At 55.7% G+C, this 22,844-nt stretch overlaps 1 pseudogene; it reads right to left on the bottom strand.

Moving 5' to 3' along the window:
- Positions 1 to 17,105: 17,105 nt before the first annotated feature.
- LOC131563684 (Fc receptor-like protein 4) lies at positions 17,106 to 21,529 on the bottom strand (annotated as a pseudogene).
- Between the last annotated feature and the right edge of the window lie 1,315 nt (positions 21,530 to 22,844).

The following is a 22,844-nucleotide window of genomic DNA, read 5'->3' as shown; positions in this document are numbered from 1 at the left end:
GGGGCCACAGAAAGGCCCTCTTGGACCATGGACATTCCTGTCCTTCCCAGGCCAGGGACACATGAGAATGCAGCGGGCACCTTCAGGGTGCCACGCTGGCTTTGCACTGGGCCATCTCCCTGTGCTGCGCACGGCTGGCTCTTTGCTTTGCTGCTCTCGGCCTTGTGTCGTCGTACTCCTCTGGCTGCCTGCAGCCAGGGGCAGCCCTATCAGGAGGGTGAGAGGCCCCGTCTCCAACATCTCAAGGGGGAAATGGACCTCTCCCAGCCCTCAGCCCACGCTGTAAGCAGAGCAGAGCCTTTTCCCCAGCCCCATTGGCTTTCTGCCTGCTTCTGGCCCCTGGCCACCATGACCCACTGCTCTCGCTCTGAGTCACCTACAGCATGCCTGGTGCCTCTTGATTTGCTGACCCTGGGATGTGAGGCTCACTGAGGGAAAGGTGGCTGTCCCAATGCTGAGGGCACACGTGGCTCACTGAGCAGACTTGAGGCTTCCCCAGCAGCTTGCAGGTGCCTTACGTCTCATGTCTCAGTGCTTGTGCTCCTGCCTCTTCCTGTCCCTCTTCTCGCCCTCACCCAACCTGCACCCTCTGACCTACCTTCAATAAACCCTGTTGCATCAGACACGGTGTCAAGAGCCCTCCTTCGGCTGCCGGTCGAGCGCACGTTACAACCTCCGGGCCTGGGAGCATGGTGGGCTGGGGGAGCTGTCTCTCAGACCAAGAGGGAACGGCTCTCGATAGCACCTGCCCATGGACATTCCCCGCACCAAATAAAATCATCTCCAAGTTTAGCTAGTAAGCTAGTAAGGTATAAACCATTAATTGCCTGGAAATCTGGCACTAGTCTCTGAGTTCCATTAGGTTTCTTTATTGCTGATCTAGCAGTGTTAAATTTTGACTGCCATTCTTCCAATAGTCCTGATGTCAGGGATTTAATTGACTGTTGGCTCTATTCCTTTCCTAGCTTCTAACCTTCAAGGGTATTACTTTCAGACTACTGCCCTAACTCTTGTCTGTAGCTCAATTTTCATAGGGTCTGCTTGATTTGATTTTCCTGGGCTACCAGTATCCCATACTCTTGGGTTTCACCTGATTCAATACTTGCTCTAACTAGTTCTTCTTGTTTGTTGGTCTGGTGTCAATTGTCAGTCCTACTGCTAAAACCGCTCATTTGTCTTCAGGTACCTTCCATTGAAGTTTTCTTTTCTAAACCGAACAGTTGCTTCTAAATTTTCAAGCAAATCCCTGCATAGGACAGATTTGGGTGAGTTTTGGTAAAGAAAGAAACTGATGTATTCCCATTTTCTTCTTGATTTTACATCAAAGTGGTTTCAGGAAGAATGCATTTTCTGGCTGCCCTATAGTTGCTCCTATTGCTTGAAGATAGTTTTCACGTTTGGGTATCAGTTCTTGATTCAAGAGTGAAAATGTGTCTCCACTATTTCTTAAAATTTCAACTTCTTCATCATTCTTTAGCTGTATTTAAACAGTGGCCTGCTAGGGTAAGAATTGCCAGTCTCGGTCATTTCTTATCATCTAGAGTGGCTGCAAGAGTTTTGTGTACTTTGTCTGCTTACTCTGGGCACTGGTCCTATTTCCAGTGTCCTGATTTATTACATGATGCACATTGATTTGGCCCCAGCTTGGTCTGTGGCTGCTTTGAACCTCCTCTGCCTCTGCTATTTTCGCCCCTGCCTCTGCTTCAACCACGCCTACATCCGTCCTCTCCCTGGTGCTGATCCAGAGCTGCCACCATGGCTGCAGGGAACTCTTTTTCTTTTTCCCTCTCTTGACTATCGTACACTTTCTACTTATGATGTAGTGTCTAAAAGATTGCGTGACTGCTCAATGTTCTTCGAACACCTCTCAAACTCAGACAGGCTTGGTGCTGTGACCATTTCCCTGGGGTGTTCCAGTTCGTGTTTATTTATCAGTTATCGTAGAATGGTTTGTTTTCATGTACCCCGTATTTTCCCCAAGTTGGTTTACCCCTAGGTTCTGCCCTCCCTCAAAGCTGTCTCCCTCATGCCATTCCCCACTCTTTGTTCCAGCTCCTTCCCTGCCTCTCAAGATAATCCAGCTCTTTATTCCTGAACCTTCCCTGTCACTTTTGCCTTGGACCAACCCCTGACTGCACCACCCCTTTGGAATTCCTCTATTGCTGGAAGCTCCACTGGCCCATGTGACCTACCTTCTCTTCCCATCTGTCCTAATTAGTCCCAGGCAACTGATGGAATCTCCTCGCTCCTCCCCTGCAGATTCCTTATTGCTCAATCGTTTGTATCCACCCCTTGAGTTGTACCCCGATAAAATCCCGTGCACAGAAGTGCTGGCGGCTCTTTGCTGCTGAATCCTTCTCTTGGAATAAGCCTTGGCCTGTGGAACCTCACAATCAAGGAGCCTCCTCCTTCTCTTTGGCCTGCTCCGTGCTGCAGTTGATGCATCCTGAACCACTGAGCAGTGGCTCACCAGGGTCAGCCACGGGCAGGACCCAAGCCTTGGCTGTTCCCCACTCCTGGCGCAGCGCCGCAGTTTTCCCAAGAGCCAGCCCGGGCTCCGCTGGGCTGCGTCCATGGGGAACCCGTCCCAGTGCCCGACCGTGCTCTGGGTGAAAAACCTTGATGTGATACAGAAATGAAACTTGCCCTGTCCCAGCTCCCTGCCCTTTTCTCCAGTCCTATCACTGGTCCCAACGGTGACGAGAGCTGCAGCAGCCCCTCTGATTCCTCTCAGGAGGAGGTTGAAGACCACAATGACGCCCTTTACTCTCCTCCAGGCTGAACAAAGTGGCTTCAGCTGCACCTGGAGGGCTTCCCCTCCAGGCCACACTCCATCCTTGCAGTCCTCCTTTGCATTCTGGCTAATGGTTTCATATCTTTTGATATTGTACTGCCCAAAACTGCGCCCGTCTGCTTCCAGCGCTTCTCTTGGCTGCTGCTTCAGGGTGTGGGCACCATCATCAGAGACACAGAAGAGCTTCTCCTCCCAGAGTTGTCCTTATCCTCCGCACTTCCACGTCTCTGCCTTGATGTTCACTGGGGAACTTGCCACTTTGTGGCCGCTCATTGCTGTGCTCAGCAGGGACACAGTTTTGTTTGGACATGAGCTGCCAGAGCAAGACATGCAGCAACTGAAGCTGAGAATAGCAGAGGCTGGGCAGATGCCATTTTTTCCAGAATGTGGGAAAGAGGGTGAGAAAAGCACAAGGAAATTTCAGACTGGTAAATTTGCAATCTAATTGCCCTGGGCAACTCAGCAATGGATGGTGCTCTGGTGCTACTGCCAATGCCTTCCATGAGAAAAATTCATTTCAGGAAGGAGCAACATCATCTGACAGAGACCAAGTGTGCCAGCAGTTGCTCCAGGTGCTCCTGCCATCAGCCCCTGCAGGAAAGAGGCACAGCCCCCAAGGCACGTGGCCTTTGGCTCCTTCTGGCACAGAAGCCCCCCGGGGGCACAGGTCTCTGGGGCAGGAGACAGGCACCAGCGCTTCCAGGGCTTGGGGGGCGGCAGGTCTGCTTGGCCGGGGACTCTGCCACACCTGCTGATGTCAGCGCTCCCCGGGCCCCAGGCCTCAGAGCAGCATTCGTGCCCGGGCCCACACGTTCCTTGTGCGTGTCACACCGGCAACTTTAGGACGGCCACCAGCCGGGACGTGTCCCAAGGAGGCCCTGCCAGCTTCCCTGCAAGGCCCCGTGCCCTTCCCAGCGCGGCTGCGTCGGCAGCCCTTGGGGCTCCTTCTGCTGCCCTGAGCCCACAGAGCATGGCAGCGTTTGCTGATGCTCTGAGCCCTTCTTAAAGATCCTGCCGGCCTTGCTTAGACTCCTGGGGCCAGCCATTCCTTCCAAACTGGGCCACTTTGGGTGGGCTGGGCGTGGCCCCAAGGCAGGCGGCAGTGTGTGCAAGGGCCCTTGGTGACACGGTGCCGCACAGTCACTGTGACATGGAACGGGTGTCCAAAGGCCCTTTGTGACACGGGGTGACATAGGAGCTGGAGGTGACAAGAGCACGCCACAGTGCTCAGAGCACGCGACGGGACAGGACGGGACAGAGCGGTGCCGTGAGGAGCCCCCGCACAGCGCGCTCGTTCACGTCCCAGCCGGAGCTTTTCTGAAGCCTAGTTCCTGCAGCTGAGCTCGAGGCCAGACCACAGGACTTGCTGACCTGTGGTCTCCCTGAGGCTTCTCTTCTGCAGGTGCCCTTGAGGCCATATCATAGTCCTTGTCAGGAGTCCCCTGTCCTTGTGGCAGGGGCCCTTGAGACCGAGTGCAGGACTTGCTGTCCTGTAGCCTTCCTGAGGCTTCTTACTTGAAGGTACCTTCCAGGCACCACTGCAGGACTTGGTGCCTTGGAGCTTTTCCAAGGCAACTCTCCTGCAAATAACCACAAATCCAGGCAGAGACATGGAGCAGAGACACCCAGCAGTGCCTGAGGTGGCCTGGGTGGAGGAGGAGGAAGAAGGCCCTGGAGCTGCCCCGGCACAGCAGACTGAAGAGGTGGTGCCATTCCAGCCACCGCAGGAGGGTAAGTGGCAGAGCTGGGCCACAGGACTGGTGCCTGCTGCCAGCTTGGACCCCATGCCGTGCCGTGCCGTGCCATGCTATACCCTGGGGAAATGCCCACGGACAGGACGGAAGAGGGGCCGGCCAGACACCCTGCAGTTGCCGTGCTCCATCCCCTGGGGCATCCCGGGGCTCTCTCGGCCTGCGGATTGCAGGGCTGGCCCGTGTTCTCCAGCCTCTCCCGCAGCCCCTCATCTCTGGCTGCGCTCGCTCTTTGCCAGACGCAGCCCTGGAGCGCACACAAGAGCAGGAGTCCAGCCGTGGCCGCTTCCGCAGAACAGCGCAGGTACCTGCAGCCACCCCCACCTGGGCTGGGCCTGCTGTCCCTGCTCAGCCCACCACCGTGTGTGCGGCACTCCATGCAACATCCCCGGCTTCTTGCCCTTCTCCTACAGTTCGTTTGCAACTTCCTCAAGAGAATTGAGGAGGAAGAAACCATCGCCACGGGCGTAGGCCTCAGACCATACTCGCCCATCTTCCTAAGCAAGACCAGTGCTGCCCTGCTGTCCATGCTTGTAGAGGAACATTTTTACACTCCAAAGCAAGTAAGCAGCCTGTGGCCAGGCTTTGATCCTCCCAGCAATTGCTTGGCCTCCCAGTCCACGCATGCTGCTTGCTGTGAGTCTTTCAGGCCACATGGCAGTGGGGTGGAAAGGGAAGCAGCACTCCTCTGGGGAAGCTGGGAACATTGCTCCCTCTGGCAGCTTTCCAAGTCTCCCCGTGCCTTCTCCAGGTGCCTGCCATGGTGAGCTACATCCACCAGTGGCTCATGGCCAATGATTCTGCTGAGCACAGGCTGGACAAGACCCTGCTGGATCTCACCGAAGCACAGCCAAATGACGCAGTCATCACGCTCCTGCGTGTGGCCCCGTCCTGTGACAGGTATGGGGCCCACCTGCCCACAGGGCTCAGGCCTCCTCAGCCCATCACCCTGCACAGCCTGCCCCAGGTGTCGGAGCAACAGAGAGTTCCAGGGCCCTCTGGATGCTCCCTTTCCCAGCCCTGCCATGTCAGCCCCTGAGCCTGCTGCCATGCTCCCTTGCCGCCTCTCAGGGCTCTGTCCCCACAGGGCTGGGCTGTCTGGCTGCTGCTGGCAGGGGGGCAGTGGGCAGAGGCAGAAATGGCAGCCGGCTCCGCTGCCCCCGCTGCTGTGTCTGAGACCCCCCTGAGACACAGCTCTAACCCCACAGAGCTGCCATGGCCATGTGGAAGACCATCATGGGCTCAGCCAGGACTGCGGAGCTGGCGCAGCTGATCCTCCTGGATGTGCTGGGGAGCTGGCCAGAGTACAGCACCTGCACCTCCAATGGGGACGAAACGGCTGTCTTTGCCCTGGCTGTGAGTTTCTGACACTGGCCTTTGCAGGCCCCAAGGCTGCCTCTCCAGCAGCTCTCCATCCTCCTTCCCCCACTGCATCTCCCTGCCTCAGGCGCTGGCCTGAAACCCGGCCCAGGGGCAGCTTCAGGCCCACCAGGCCCCGTGCTCCCCCTGCCAAGGTCTCTCCTGGCCTCTCCCTGCCACGCTCGGGCCCTGCCACACGCACACCTCGGCACTGAGCGCTGTCTCGGGGGGCTTTGTCCTTTGCAGGCAACTGTGGTGATGTGGAAGATCCTCCAGGTGCCCTGTCTCCCACGGATCTTGAAGGTGTATTTCCCCCGCCTATTTGTGCATCTGCTATTCCAAGTGTTCTTCAGCACTCTGGATATGCCAGAGGAGGTCGACACCTTCTGGAAGCAATGCCAGGAAGAGCACGGCCTTGCCACCAGCCCCAACAGGTGCTCCATCCCACTCCTCCTGTCCCTGCCACGTGGCCTGCCAAGGAGCCAGTGCTGCCAGTGTGACCTGGGCTATGCTGTGCACACAGGTTTGCTGTGCGCACCCTGAAGTCCCTGCTCTGCCTTCTCCGCTGCGAGGATGTGGTGGTGGCAATGGAGCGCAGGTGTGCCTGGGACACGCTGCTCTCTCTTGACACTCACCACTTTGCCGTGGCTCTGCTTGCCAGGTGAGACCCCCTTCTCCCCACTGCCTCTGACATTGCTGCTCTGTGCCCAGGTGCCCAAAAAAGTGTCTGTGGCGGCCATGGGTCAGAGGGCCTTGTCACTGAGGGACGGCCAAGCAGACTGGAAAAGGCTGGCACAGGAGGGTGCCCATGAGCAACCAACTCCCAAATGGCCCACGTCCCCTTGCTGGAAGGGTGCTGGGGAAAGATGAGAACTGGGTGAGTCACGCCTGGGAGAAGTTTGCCCCACTGCATCAGGGTCTTGTTTCCTTTTGCCCCTCTTCAGAGAAATTCGCCGCTTAGCCATCCACTTTTGTTCCGCGGTTGCATTCTACCTGCTCGCCCTGCTCGGCAAAGAGATGCCATACTGGGATTTCCCTGCCCTGGCATTCCTTGTGGAGGTGAGCCTCAAGGCCAGTGCTGCCTGGCTGAGCGGCCTCCCAGCCCTCTGGCCTCTTGCAGCCACAGCTGCCAGGACAGTGCCCGTGCCCTGTGCTGCTGCCTGGGCCCGGCCCTGTGCGCTTCTGGGCTCCTGCCGGCCAGCTCCCCTGTCACTGCCCTGTGCCTTTCAGGTCCTTGAGTGCCTGGACTTGAGGGAATGCAGTGACAGTGTTCTGGAGATCCTGGCACAGAACCTGCAGAGCGAGCACATGGCCAGGCGTTACTTGGCGCTCCGAGGCCTCGTAGTGCTGGGCAAGAATCCCTTGATGGTGAGAAGGGGGCAGTGGCTGAAGCCGTGCAGGCAGCGTGGGGCTGGGCAACGCAGTCGCTTGGCATTGTCTGGGCTTCGGCCGCTGGGGCAGCTGTTCCCATCTCTCCTGCTTCCCGCTTCAGCTGCCCCAGTGCTTCGGGACAGGCCTTTGGCCTCTGGGCCCTGCGGCAGCAGGGCGGCCTTTCACTAAGTCGTGTTCCGCACAGGCTGAAAAAATGCAGAGCCTGACTGAAAGTCTTGTGGAGCTCCTGGAGGAAAATGACAGCGACATGATCAGGATGAGCATTCTTCTCCTCAGATATTTGCTCCTGGATAATGGTGCTCCAATAGCCACCCCCATCGCCCTGCAGCTGGCTGAGGCGCTCCTGCCACTCTTTGACAGCGTAAGGCTCTGTGCCCACAGCCACAGCCACTGGCTGCTGCCCGGACCCTTGGTGCCCTGTGCAGATGCACGCCTGTGCCCTGGGGGGCCTGAAGCAGCTGATGCTCAGGTCTTTTGCCCTTTCCTGTCGTCCAGGATGATATCCAGGTGCAGCTGAGCTCCATGGCTCTCTTTCAAGAGATGCTGGACTTATTAACAGAAGAGGGAAGAAAGGCCCTCAAGTCCCACGTGCGCCAGAGCCTGCTCCCTCTCTACTTCCACTGCCATGATGAGAATCAGATTGTTGCTGAGGTGAGCACTTGTGGCCAGCTGCTGTCCCCCTGGCAGGGGCTTGGGCTGCCTCCTGCCCTTGCACCTTGTGGGCTGCAGCCTCCTCCAGCCTGTGCCACTGGGATGCTCCTGTGCCCTGGACTGTGGGGCCATCTGTGCATCTCTGTCCCTCTCCAGGCCTCCCGGGAAGCGCTGCATTCCTCAGCCAGATTCCTGAAGAGGAGGGATATAGAACAAATGCTACACGTAGATCAGAGCTTTGGGGAGTGCCTGGTAAGAACAGCAGAGACCCCCCCAGCCTCAGCATGGCGAAGGTCCCTGAGGACGGTGCTCAGTGTGCGGGGCTAACAGCTGTGCCCGCTGCTGCAGCCAGAGGCTGCGCGGCCTCTTCTCCAGGCTCCCGTGGGCCTGTGTCGGGTGCCCATGGAGCCCCGGCCCGGCGGGGCTGCGGGGCGGCACCACGGCTCCCCGGGCAGCAGCCGGCCCTCTGCCCCTCCCCCTCGGGAGCCCTTGGCCAGCGGCTGCTGCCCGCGCCTCAGGGCTGTGCGGGTAGGCGAGGCCGGCGATGGGCGGCGATGGGCGCAGACAGCGCCCAGCCCAGGAGCTGAGCCCGCGCCAACCCTTCCCTCCTGCCGCTCTCTCCAGCTGGCAGAGGACAGTAGCCGAGCGGCCGAGCACCTGCGCCGGGCACTGCACTACCTGCAGAGCCCACAGGAGTCCCTGCGAGAGGCGGCCGTCAGGTTCATGGGTGAGTCCCGAGCCCGGGCTCCTCCCCGGCCCGCCGCAGCTCGGCCGCGGCCCCGCCTGCTGCCCCGGGAGCGCCAGCCCGGCCCGGCGCCTTGGAGCCCCGCCTGGCCTGGGCGTTGCTACTGCCGCCCTCTGGCAGCCGTGCCCTGGGGCGGCAGCGTGCGGCAAGGGCCGGGCTGAGCCCTGCCCGGCCAGCAGCCCGTGTGGCCACAGCGCCGGCAGCGCCGCTGGCAGGGAGCTGTGCCGCTGGCGCCGTGACAGGCTCTGTGTTCACAGGCATGGCCGGGCGGCACCTGAGGGGGCAGCAGCAAGAGCTGCAGCTGATCTGCACTGGTGAGTGAGTGAGGGCAGCGGGCTGACCGCGGGGGCTGGAGGGGGCAGCTGCAAGCCCTGCCCCAACTGTGGAGGGATCGGCACCCGTGGGCAGAGCACACAGAGATATCAGGGCTACGTGTGGCATTCGTGGTCAGCAACTTCGGGCTGATCCCCTTGCTCCCTGCTCCCTGTGGGCCATGGCAAGAGACGACCGGGATGGCCCTGACAGGGGGCTCTCCTCGGCTCCCTGCATATGCGGGATCTGACCTTGCCTCTGTTCCTCTCTCTTGCAGCCCTTGAAGAAATGGCATATGACAGCAGTCCTGCAATCAGAGATGCTGCAGTAGAATTTTGTTTAGTTCTCCGGGCTCTTGAGAGAGCTCCCTACTCCCCATGGCAGAAGCTGCGAGATCGATTCCGCAGTGCATGGAGGAAACAGCCTCGTCTTTGCTGCACTGCCTTACTGTTCTGCTGCAGCTCCCCGGAGAGGTGATCTGCAACACTCAGCCTGCTTGGGCCATTTGAGACAGCAGGAATTTTCTTTTCCTTCTTCCAGATTTTCCTGTTTGTATTTTCCTTGCTTTTGTTTGTGTAAATATAAAATATGTTACAATACACAGAGTCCCAGGATCTTTCTTTTCCTTCACACGGTCCATAGGGCATAGGGGGAGTGGGGCGAAAGGGTGCTTCTGCTCAGCCAGCTGTCTAGCCATGCATTGTTGCAGGGAAAATGGCCAGAAGCCTTTTGGCCTTTGGTGGTTCTGCTGAAGCCTTTGTGCTGCCCACAGAGCAGCTGGGCAGGGGCCGGAGCTGCGGGGATCCCTGCCAGAGCGGTGCCTGGAGATGGCCACAGGGCCTGTGCCGGACAGGAAGGGCCATCCGTGTCCTCCTGCCCGTCTGCTGCTGGCTGCAGTGCTGAGGGCTCCCAGGTGCCTCTGGATGGGGCTCCTGTGGAGCTGCTGTGGGGCTGCGGCGCTGCTGCCGGCAAGCTTGGCCAGGCTGAGGGAGACCCTGAGGGGCTGAGGCAATGCTAAAGCCCTGAGCAATTGGCTGGCAGAGGCCATAGGCAGCCCCTGGCAGCCGCCTTGATCCCGACAGCCGGCGGCTCTGGCGCTTCCAGGTCGGTGGCCGGTTGGAGGGACGCCCTGGAATCAGGCGTGGAACCCTGGTCCTGGCCTTTCAGGGCTGTGAGGCCAGCTGTTGGGGGGCTGGGGGGGTGCCCTCCCAGTGCTCCAGACTGGAGCACCCCGCCCCTCAGCCTTAGGCATTGAGCTCCACTGCCTGATATCCAAGTCTTGTTCCTCTTGCTGTGGGGGTGGCCGAGCTCTGTGGCTTTAGGCCCCGTGGAGCCAGAAGAGCAGCAGCTTTGAGCCCACAGGGGCCACAGAAAGGCCCTCTTGGACCATGGACATTCCTGTCCTTCCCAGGCCAGGGACACATGAGAATGCAGCGGGCACCTTCAGGGTGCCACGCTGGCTTTGCACTGGGCCATCTCCCTGTGCTGCGCACGGCTGGCTCTTTGCTTTGCTGCTCTCGGCCTTGTGTCGTCGTACTCCTCTGGCTGCCTGCAGCCAGGGGCAGCCCTATCAGGAGGGTGAGAGGCCCCGTCTCCAACATCTCAAGGGGAAAATGGACCTCTCCCAGCCCTCAGCCCACACTGTAAGCAGAGCAGAGCCTTTTCCCCAGCCCCATTGGCTTTCTGCCTGCTTCTGGCCCCTGGCCACCATGACCCACTGCTCTCGCTCTGAGTCACCTACAGCATGCCTGGTGCCTCTTGATTTGCTGACCCTGGGATGTGAGGCTCACTGAGAGAAAGGTGGCTGTCCCAATGCTGAGGGCACACGTGGCTCACTGAGCAGACTTGAGGCTTCCCCAGCAGCTTGCAGGTGCCTTACGTCTCATGTCTCAGTGCTTGTGCTCCTGCCTCTTCCTGTCCCTCTTCTCGCCCTCACCCAACCTGCACCCTCTGACCTACCTTCAATAAACCCTGTTGCATCAGACACGGTGTCAAGAGCCCTCCTTCGGCTGCCGGTCGAGCGCACGTTACAACCTCCGGGCCTGGGAGCATGGTGGGCTGGGGGAGCTGTCTCTCAGACCAAGAGGGAACGGCTCTCGATAGCACCTGCCCATGGACATTCCCCGCACCAAATAAAATCATCTCCAAGTTTATCTAGTAAGCTAGTAAGGTATAAACCATTAATTGTCTGGAAATCTGGCACTAGTCTCTAAGTTCCATTAGGTTTCTTTATTGCTGATCTAGCAGTGTTAAATTTTGACTGCCATTCTTCCAATAGTCCTGATGTCAGGGATTTAATTGACTGTTGGCTCTATTCCTTTCCTAGCTTCTAACCTTCAAGGGTATTGCTTTCTAAATACTGCCCTAACTCTTGTCTGTAGCTCAATTTTCATAGGGTCTGCTTGATTTGATTTTCCTGGGCTACCAGTATCCCATACTCTTGGGTACACCTGATTCAATACTTGCTCTAACTAGTTCTTCTTGTCTGTTGGTCTTCTGTCAATTGTCAGTCCTACTGCTAAAACTGCTCATTTGCCCTCAGGTACCTTCCATTTAGGTTTTCTTTTTCTAAACAGAAGTGTTGCTTCTAAATTTTCAAGCAAATCCCTGCATAGGACAGATTTGGGTGAGTTGGGTAAAGAAAGAAACTGATGTATTCCCATTTTCTTCTTGACTTTACATTGAAGTGGTTTCAGGAAGAAAACTTTTTCTGGCTGGCCTATAGTGGCTCCTATTGCTTGAGATAGTTTTCACTTTTGGGTATCAGTGCATGATTCAAGAGTGAAAATTTGTCTCCACAATTTCTTAAAAATTCAACTTCTTTATCATTCTTTAGCTGTATTTTAACTGGTGGCCTGCTAGGGTAAGAATTGCCAGTCTCGGTCATTTCTTATCGTCTAGAGTGGCTGCAAGAGTTTTGTGTACTTTGTCTGCTAACTCTGGGCACTGGTCCTATTTCCAGTGTCCTGATTTATTACATGATGCACATTGATTTGGCCCCAGCTTGGTCTGTGGCTGCTTTGAACCTCCTCTGCCTCTGATATTGTTGCCCCTGCCTCTGCTTCATCCAGAGGCATCCCACGTCCTCTCCCTGGTGCCAATCCAGAGCTGCCACCATGGCTGCAGGGAGCTCTTTTCCTTTTTCTCTCTCTTGATTATCATCCACTTTCTATGCTTTTCTCATTCATGCCTTTAAGTCTCTCTTGACAGGCTCTCTCAGCTTCTCAAGTTTCTGCCTGACGTCTGGGCTAGATTGCCCTGACATCAGGGAAACGCACTGCTGCTTTCCTATATCCGAGCAGGGATCCAGGGCTGTGCCTTTACGTGCAGCTGCTCACAGCCTGTCCACAAAGTCAGTGGGTGACTCAGTGAGGTGCTGTCCCTGTGTAACGTTATCTCTTACTGACCAAGTTATTGCTTTTGGAAGGGCATTTTTTAATTCCAATGTGACTATGTCCTGGTATCTGGTTAACATTGCACAGCTGCCTGCATTGTTCGCGTCCCACAAAGGGCTTACAATAGGACACAGCTGGTCCACTGTACCTTGTAAGGCTCCACTAGCAATTTGTCCGTGCACACGTGCTCTGGCTATCTTGATCACCAACTCTTCTGCTGGTTTTGTTAGCTCTGTCAACATGAAATCAGTATCACCTCAGTCTGGCTCTTGATTCTTGACTATGAACTCCAATCTTTTTGCTACTTCGCTAGGGTTTTCTCTATCCATTGTAACTTTTCCCCACCAACTGTTCAGGTCACTAGTAGAAAAGCAGATGTTCACCCTCATGGCTTCTCCTGGGAAACTCAACACTTCCCTTAAGGGGGTGACTAAGGGCAAAGCTTTCTTGATTTTATTCCTTGGGTTGCTTGTCACTGGGGGTCTCTGAAATTGTCCCCTCACTTGGGGACAATTATTCATCTCATCCTCACTGCCATTTGGCTTTCATTCAGGGGGCGGCGTGGTTGCCTGAGGGGGAGTGTACCTGAGCTGGCCTGGACTAACTCGGCTCTAAGTCTTGGACACCTAGAACACAATCTTCCTGGTGCATTGGAGCCAATTTCAAACATCTCTGCCCTAGGCTGAATGCTGAACGACATCTCTTTCTTTTCTGCCTCTTATCTGTTTCCAAAGTAAGGACTAAACGTCCTGTGGGGCCAAATCAAAGCCACATTCTTTCTGACACTCAGGTTTATTCTTCAGTATTACAGTGACCTGATGAGGTCTTCAGGGGTGAGAGAAGTGGACGAGAATCTTGGTTGATGATCAGAAGGCTGGATTTATTGACATATGATATATAATACATTATAACTTTACTAAAAAATAAGGAGAGAAGTTGCAGAGGCTGCTGAGCTAAGAATAGAATAGGAAAGAATGAATAACAAAGTTCTGTGTCCAGCAGAAAGCAAGGACAAACTCTCCTTGTGAGTGGTCAGCAAATCCAAACACTCACAGAAGCCCAATCACCGCTGCACCTGTTACATTCCACACCAGCCAATAACAATTGTTTACATTCTTCTTCTGGGACCTCAGCTTCCCAGAAGATGAACAAATCCCAAAGAAAGGATTTCTATGAAAAAATGTCTGCGACATTCTTCAGGGTAAAAAAACATGTCTGCATATATCACAGGATCTCATTTTTCTTGTCTTAAAAATAACATCAACTGTAGCAGTGTATTGTAAAGTTCCATTAGGGGGTGACTTCTCACCACTTGCTAATGGATACCAAGCCTACCACTGGGAAGAGTATTTCATCCGATTACCTTTCCTTGAAAAATTACCCTCTGGGATTCCTCCCAAATCTTTCTCATCTGCTAAATTACATTCTAGTGGACTCTTTTTAATACCATCTTTACTTCTTGTGTTATTCATTCTTCATGCTTGTTATGGTTTGGGCCTGGCAAAGCCAGAGCCCCCATGGGTACACCTTCTCCCCGGTGTCTGCTGTGAGATGTGACCAGGAATAAGCAAAGCAGGCTCCAAACTTAAACATAAAGAAAATTTTATTAACTAAGCTACACACAAACAATTACTAAACTACACACAAAAGAAAAAAAAAAAACACAAGGAAAATGAAAACCTCACAAAAACACTCTCCTCCTCCCCCCTAAATTCCCAATACAATACATCCTCCAAAATCACCAGTTCTGGGTCCAGCACCACCCTTTAGATTGCTCAAACTTTCAGTTCCTCAAGAGGAGAGGGAGTCCTTCTGTGTGTCGTTGTGGCCTTTTCCGTCCTTGTTCCGGTGCTCTCACCACCGAACAGGGATCAGGGCTGCTTCCAGGGTTGTCTTTTTAAGGATGCTTTGTCCAGTTCCAGAAAAGCACAGTATCTCACCTTCTCACCTTTGGGACATCTATCCCCCCCATATTTTATATACCCCCTGGGGCCGAGGGGTACCCACACTGAATCTTCTTTGGCACTGGGACATTTCTCCCCCTGGACTCAGTCTCTGTATCTCACGGAAACATAGCTCTGTCCATGGCTACACAAAAGAGTCCAGCATAAAATGCCACTCCATCTTCTCCATCTTTCCAACATCTCTCATTCTCTCTCTCTCTGGTCCAGACCCCCATCACTGGTTCATTTCCTTCGTCCTCCTCCACTCTTATCACACGTCTAGGAAGGGTTAATGTTCTGTAGGGTTTTCATTGTCCAAAAGGGGTTAAAAACTCCTCCAGGCGGCTGGACTCCTGGCTGCACCCCCCCCCATCTCCTCAGCCGGGCTGCCTGCTGCCAGCACATATTTACCGAATTTCAAGGTAACGACACAGGCTGCACTCTCTCTCTCTCTCTATCTGTCTCTGGGGGGGGGGGGGGGGGGGGGGGGGAGGCTGTCCGATGTCTCTTGGGGCTCTTCCTCCACCCTTCCATCCTCCAAGGCCCCTCACTCCCATGTCTGTCCAGGCCCAGGCCTACCGCATGGCTGCCCCTCCCCTGCCCAGCAGCAGCGGCTGAACGGGGGAGATCCGACCTCGGTCCCTCGAAGTCCCAAGAGAGCCTCCCAGGGCCAAAGCTCTGCTTTTAACCCCTGGGTGTTCTCGGAGTTGTGTCCTAAAACCCACTGGCTACCCCAGGTGCCAATATCAAAATCCAAGCACCCATTGGTTTGACCACAGCATCCCAGAATTCCCACTTCTTTCTGGTCAAACCACCACAATGCTATCTAAATTTCCAAACTTGTCAGGATGTATTAGTACTTCTCTTTTCCTTCCCTTTATCCCCTGTAGACTACACTTAACACACACAGGCTGTCTCTGAGTCATCCAGCACCAATGTTTTCTTTATAGTCTTAAAAATCAATGAAAACAAAAGCATTCCATGTGTGGTAAATAGGTATGATTCACGCTGATAAAATTTTAAAAGTAATCAATATTGATACAGCAATTTATATTTGGAAGTAATAAAACATTTAAAAGTTGTAATGCCAAAAAAGAAAGAGATAGGAGGGGTTCCACCCCCACTCCTTGGAGATGTTCAAGGAAGAGAGATAAAAGCAAGAGATAACAGTTACTAAAAATTAACAAAAAGATGGGAAAATCTGATTGGGTCCCAGGAAAATGCCAGCTATAAGAGATTTATTGCTTTGATGCTTAAATGCAGTAATATGTTAGTTTTAACTTACCTTGTACTGGCTTGGTGCTCATGTGTAACCCAAAGGTGAATTAAAGTGCATAGAGGAACAGAAGGGGCCTTCATCAGTGACGACCTCCAAGGACTTGTGAGACCATCAAAACAAGTGGTGGAGCATGCACAGTAAAGGTGGTGATGAGGGCTGAGGTAGAGGTGTGATGAAATGAAAATGGGAGGAGTTGACATCGATACATGGCATATATAAGGGGTAATCTTCACTTGACAAGCTCCTATGTAAGGTGGCAAGGGTCCAAGAGCCCTGCACTCCGAACCCCGTGGTTATCTTTTTCTTACGGGCTATTATTGGAATGAAATTATCTCTTATTTTTAGTCCAATTTGATTGTTAATATTTCAAGTGTATCCAATTTTATATATTTTCTAAACTATTCAATTAAAATTGCTGCTACCTCTAATATTGTTTGGTTTTTTGATGATGGGATAATTGGGCAAACATAACAATATGGAAAACCAGGCCTGGGAGCCTCCCTCACAACTGCTTACCACACAGCCCATCTTTGAGACGGGTGCTTCACCTTTTATACCTCTGGGGGTTGCATCAGCCAACCCTGGCCCCTCCCAAAGTCTGTCAGTCAACGCTTCTTTGCCGTTTATTGGTGGAGATTGCTTTCCTGCAACTTGATTGGTGTGTCAGGTGTTGCCATGCTGTGCCCTCCAGTAGCAAGGAGCTTTTTCATTCTCAGCTGCCCTGTAGGAGGGGCACACGTACGCGCCTTCCTTTTACCTGTGCTAAATAACCCAGGCTGCCCGGTGGCGACAATACGGAGGATGAGGAAAGGGGACTGTGAGGAGAACAGAGGACATCTAAACAATAAACTACAATAACATAACTATACATCAATAAAACTTCTCTTAATATTCACACAATATTAATTCCTTAATTGTTAGAGCAAATCATCTCATTATTCATCTATAACAATTTTTATTTTTATTTTTACATTTTCCTATTCCTACTCCCATATCTTTACCTAAGAGCCCCTTAATTCCAAAATTTTAATAATTCAGAGGCAAGGGGTTTATATTTTCCATTTCCAGAGAAGCTCCTTCCTTCCTTAACAGACACCTGTCTTTCAAACCAAGATAGAGCCCCAAAAATCCTGCAAATCCCACAAATACTTGCACAAAAACCTGACCAGGTTCCTCCTTCCTGAGCCAAACAGGGCAGACCTGAACAAACAAAAACCATTTCTCCTGGTTTAATGAAAAAGCTGCTTTTTGGGTCCCATAAGAGGGACAAGGGTCCTGTGCCCCCTGGTACTGGGGGAGGGAATGGGGAGCTCCTGGGGGTACTGGGAGCACTGGAATGGGGAGCTCTGGGCAGCCCCACATGGGACCCCACACTTGTGGTCATCCCCCCATGGCACGGTGGGCACCCACGGGAGCTGGGGGGCGGGCACACAGTGGGAGATGCCCTCAGGCAGGGATCCCCAGTGCCCCCTGTGCCCCCAGTGTCACAGCATGTTCTCGTAGATGTCACTGGAGTCCTGCTGTTGCCCATGGGGTCCTGACAACTCTGCAGTGGTCACCTGGGGGGATGTGGCACAGGGGGACACTGCAAGAGACACCGGGTGGGGGAACTTGGATGGGAGGTGACACCCCTAGGGTGACATGTCCCTGTCCCCCCACCTGTACTCACCCCCTGCCTTCTTCTTTCGCACGACCTGGCTGTACAGCACCTCCCCTGCCTTTGGAGGGACCAAGGGCACTGGGGGGGCCCTGCAAGGATAAGGGGGTGTCTGTGGGGGTGTGGGGGGTCATAATGAACATAAAATGGGGGTTCAGGCCTGGACCCACCTCGCTCACCTTTTCTGCTGTTTCCTGAGGGCTGCAAAGGAAAGTAGGGAGGGGTGACTGTGGAGTCCTCAAGGCCCCTGACACCCCTGAGACCTCTGACTGCCCCTGGGAGCCTCGTGCATCCCTGAAGCCCCTAATGAGCCTTGAATCACCCACCGAATCCACTGAGACCCCAAACTCCTCCAAACCCCTGACAGAACCCCCAATGTCCCTGCACGACCCTGCAGGACCTCCCCAAATTCCCCAGGACCCCCAGGTGAGATCACTAGGGATTCAGCTTCACCCAAGTCAGGAGCTGTTGGTGCTGCCCTCTGGACCTCAAACTCTGTGGGGGTTTCACCCCAATCCCTGGGACCCCCATTCCCCCTCATTGTCACCCACCCAGGTGGTGCCACCAGTGCCAGCCTCCAATGACAGCCAGGAGCAGAAGTAGGAACAGGAGGGACCCGCCGACCCCTGCGGCCACTGCTGGGGACAGAGAGAGACACATCAGGGTCACCCAGAACCCCGGGGGTCCTGCACCCCCCATGTGACCCCAAGTGACCCTACCTGTGTCCTGTTCCTGTGTTGTCACCTCCAGGGCCAGCTCTAAACTGAGTGCCTGGTGCCCGTCCTGTCCCAGCTGGTTGGTGGCCGTGCACTGGTAGGTGCCTGAATGTCCCACATCGACAGCCCTGAGCTCCAGGAGGGGACCTTGGGCCACCTCCTGCCCATTGTGCAGCCAGGTGAAGGTGACAGGGGCTGAGCCCACCTGCACCGAGCAGCGCAGGGTCACAGGGCCACCTGCACACACCTGGTGTGACAGGAGACTGAGGGTGATGGTGGCATTGGCCACGGGCACTGTGGGGAGACAAACAGGGCTGGCACCTGGTGAGGTGGATGGCGGTGCCATGGTGGGGTCACCCCCAGCCTGGCGGTCCCGCTCACAAAGGACAGTGACATTCAGGGGGACACTCTCAGCCGTGCTGTCCCCGCACTGTCAGTGGCCGCTGCCATTGTCCCCTGTGTGGTGCAGCTCGAGGCGGGGCCAGTGCCAAGCGATACCCTCGAGCCCTCCCGGGTACCAGGAAATGGACAGGTGACCTCTCCCTGCGGCCACCGTGCAGCTCAGCACAAGGCTGCACTGACAGAGACACCCTCAAGGGCAGAACCCCTGCGGGAGGGGGTGACACCAGGGACATTGAGGGACTTGGGGGGAGGTCAGGGAGGGGCAGGGAGATCCCGGTGAGGGAGAGGAGAGGAGGTGCAGAGCTGGGGTGGGGGAGGCTTGGATAGGTACCCCAAGGAAGGATGGGGGGTTTAATGAGGGGACACATGGAGCAGGAGATGGGAGGACCCCAGTGAGGGTATGGAGACCCAGAGAGGGTATGGTGGGACTTGGAGACTGCAGGGAAACAGCAGAGAGGGGTGGGGTTGACTCAGAGATGGGTGAATGGACCCAGTGAGGGATGGGGGGAACGGGGCAGTAATGGAGGTACCCAGGCAGGGGACCCGAGGAGGCTGTGGAGGCTCCCTGTGCCCATCTCTGCACTCACTGGGCACCGTGACACGGAGCCGGGCGCTGCTCTTCTGCACGGCCCCCACCTCGGAGCTCACCTGACAGCTGTAATTCCCCGAGTGGGAGACCCCCATGGTGGGCACCAGCAGCTGCGGGGAACCCTGTGGGCCCCCCAGCACCTGCCCGTCCCAGTAGAACATGTGCAGGAGGGGGGCTCGGGGCCCCAGGGGCTGGGGGTGCTGAGGCAGCTGAGAGTCAGGGGGGACCCCTCGGTGGGCTCAGAGGGACCCTCCAGCACCGGCCCTGAGAAGAGCTCTGAAAAGGAGAGGGGAGGGAGATTTGTGAGCCCGAGTCACTAGGGAGGGGCTGTGGGGGGGGTTGGAGTGGCAGCTGTGGGGTGCTCACCATGCTCTGTCACTGTCACTGATTCTGACTTCTCCCATTCCCATGATAGCCTGGATTTCACCATGCTCCCACAGCTGTAGCGGCCACTGTGTTGCAGATGCAAAGGGGACAGGAACAGCTCGGTCCCATTGCAGAGCTCCTGCAGTTTCTTCTCCTCATGGTAGAAGGACACTGAACTGACTGGGTTGTCCCGCCAGCACCAGCAGCGCAGTGTCACCGTGTCCCCCTCCAGCAGTGCCCGCGCTGGCACCTGCAGCACCAATGGGGCTGTGGGACACAGGGGTCCTGTTACACCTGGCGGGTCCCAATGCCACCACGAACCCCGTCTTGGCTCACACACAGCACATCAGGGATCTCCAATTCCATAAACAGGGTCTGCCAGCACTGGGATGCTCTAGGATGCCCCCAGAGCAGGGGACAGGATCTGGTCACACAGGAGGTGACCCATGGAGCTGAGCCCACCTAGAGCCCCAGGGTCACTGTGGGTGCCAGGATGGGGACACCCAAACCCCCCTCACCATCTAAGACTGTCACAGAGAGGCTGAGCCCAGTGCTGAGTCTCTCACATGTGTAGTTGCCTCTCTCAGTGACAGTGAGGTGGTTGTGTCCCCCCTGCCTCTAGCGCCACCCATCCTTGTACCAGGTGGTGACACCAGTGTTCCCCGAGCCCTGGCAGGTCAGTGTCACCCGGTCCCACAGCACCACCGGCCTCCAGGGGGGCTCCATGAGGAGTTGGGTGGTCTGGGCACCTGTGGGTGCCCCTGTGGGTGACAGGGGACACCAGCCTGCCAGGGCCAGCGTGGGGCTGGGGACAGCAGGGTGGGGACATGGCATCCCACGAGGACTCACCAGTGAGGCCGCAGGTCTGGGCTGGAAGGGAGAAGGGACAGGGCTGGGTTGGGGTGGCACAATGGGGACAGTTGTGTACGTGGGGAATGGGTCATAGAGGCTGCCCCTGAACTATCCCCATGGTGACATTGGTGTGGCACAGATGTCTGGATGGGGACACTGTGCTAGCACAGGTCTCCCCTGCCAGCCCCATGGCCTCTGTCTCCATGGCCCATCCACATTGTGCTTGTCTTCTTTTCCCTCTCCCTGCATCCCTGCATCCCTGCATCCCTGCATCCCTGCATCCCTGCATCCCTGCATCCCTGTGTCCCTGTCCCCACAGCTGCCCCAGCCCCAGGATGCCTCTCCCCACATTCCTATCCGTCCAGCCCTGTTGACCCTCTCCTGTCCCCATGGCCACCCCATGACCCCGGTCACTTCAAGCTCTGGCTCTTCTGGCATTGGGAACCTCAGGGAACCCTACAGCCCCCCTCTGCTCCCTCCCCACAACTCTCTGCCTCACCAGCGCCCATCCCCGGGGTACTACCAGTGCGGCCCGTGCCCGGGCCACTCACCCCACAGGAGCAGCGCCACCTTCCCGGCCATCCCGGTGTCCCCAGCCATGTGCACTGGCTGTCGCTCACTGCTGTGGCCACTGCTCCCCTGGCTGGTGGCTCTTCGGATGAAGGGGAAGGAAGCGAGGTCACGTCCATCCCCATGTGCTGGTGGCACCTGATGGGGGCAGGGTGGCCACAAGCTGGGGACAGGCTGTGGGCAGTGTGGGGACATGCTGGGGACAAGGAGGTCGCTAAGTCGGTGGGACATGGGCTTCCCAGGAGCAGGGGGGCTCAGGGGGTTTGGGGAGCCAGGGATGGGTGTCCAGGGGAATGGGGGGTCCAGGGAATGGGGGTCCAGGGAATGGGGGTCCAGGGGAATGGGGGGTCCAGGGAATGGGTGGTCCAGGGAATGGGTCCATGGGGAATTGGGGTCCTGAGGATGAGGAGCTCTGCTGTGAGAGTCTTAGATGGTGAGGGGGGTTTGGGTGTCCCCAGCCTGGCACACACAGGGACCCCGAGGGCTCTGAGTGTGCTCCACTCAAGGGGTCACCTCCTGTGTGACCAGAGCCTGTCCCCTGCTCTGGGGACATCCCAGAGCATCCCAGTGTGGGGGAATCCCCATGTTGGATCTGGGGACCCCTGGTGCTCTGGGTGTGACCCAATGGGGGGTCCTGGTGACATCAGTTGTGACAGGACCCCTCTGTCCCCCAGACTCGCTGGTGCTGCAGGTGTCGTGGGGGGCGCTGCTGGAGGGGGACACGGTGACACTGCGCTGCCGGTGCTGGCAGGACATGTCGGTCACTGGAGTGCGATTCTACTGTGGGAACAAAGAGGTGGAGAGGTCCCTCAATGGGACTGAGGTGTTGCTGTTCCCTCTGCAGCTGAACCACAGCAGCCACTACAGCTGCAGGGGCTTGGTGGATTCTGAAATGTCACCGTGTGCACAGTCGGGACCAGTGACAGTGACAGTGCACGGTGAGCACCCCCATGGCTAGAACTCCAATCTCCTGACACCCCCAAAGCCACTTCCCAATGCACTAAGAGTCACAGTCCTCACCTCCCCTCTCCTTCCCAGAGCTCTTCTCTGTGCCGGTGCTGGAGGGTCCCCCCGAGCCCACCCAGGGGTCCCCCCTGACTCTCAGCTTCCTCAGGACCCCCAGCCCCCTGCGGCCCCGAGCCCCCTCCTGCACATGTTCCACTGGGACGGGCAGGTGCTGGGGGGCCTGCAGGGGTCCCTGCAGCTGCTGGTGCCCGCCGTGGGGGTCTCCCACTCGGGGAATTACAGCTGCCAGGTGCAATCTGAGGGCGGGGCCGTGTGGAAGAGCAGCGTCCGGCTCCGGGTCACGGTGCCCAGTGAGTGCAGGGATGGGCATGGGGACCCCCAGAGACCCCTTAGGTCCTCTTCCTGGGGACCTCTGTGACCCCCAGACACTTTTCTTGGGTTCCTCCACCTCTGCCCTGAGTCCCCACACCCCTCTGTGGTGTGACCCCATCCCCACATTATCCATCACACCCATTCCCGCTTCTTCCTATTCCCACACACCGGCTTCCCACTGGGGAAGTGCACACACATTTTTCTCTCTTATTGTACCCAAAAAAATTGGTTTTTGATTAAACTGTGTGAGAAACAGGACTCACTCTTTAAAATTTGTAAATGTTTAATAATGGATAAAAATGACAGCAAACAGCATGCTGGGTGGTTGGCAACTGCCAGAGGCACACAGTTAACTACAACAATTCTCCTTATGTACCTTTTCATTTGTATTTGGTAAATACATACTCAGGAGGGTTATATATATTCAAAAATTCTTTCCAATTTACATATTCTGGGAATTTTTTGCTGGATTTGACCCTTGATTCATTTTCATAAAATACATGCCATACTTCAGATTAAATTTATATATTTTATGTCCTCACAAGGCCCCCCTGTTCTGTGGTTTGACAGTTCTTGATAACTGAACGGTCAGTGGTAAATTCGTCTTCGCATTCTCTCTTTTGATGTTTATTTACTTGCTACATTTCAATGTGTTCCTATCATACAGATAAGATACTCCACCAGTACATTATTTGAACATTTCACAATGTGCTATTTCACGTAATTATCTGAG

The sequence above is a fragment of the Ammospiza caudacuta genome, chromosome 13 (genome assembly GCF_027887145.1).
Source record: "Ammospiza caudacuta isolate bAmmCau1 chromosome 13, bAmmCau1.pri, whole genome shotgun sequence".
In the NCBI taxonomy this organism is placed as follows: Eukaryota; Metazoa; Chordata; class Aves; order Passeriformes; family Passerellidae; genus Ammospiza; species Ammospiza caudacuta.
Note: the sequence above shows the minus strand (reverse complement) of the source record. Positions and strands in the feature narration are given on the sequence as shown.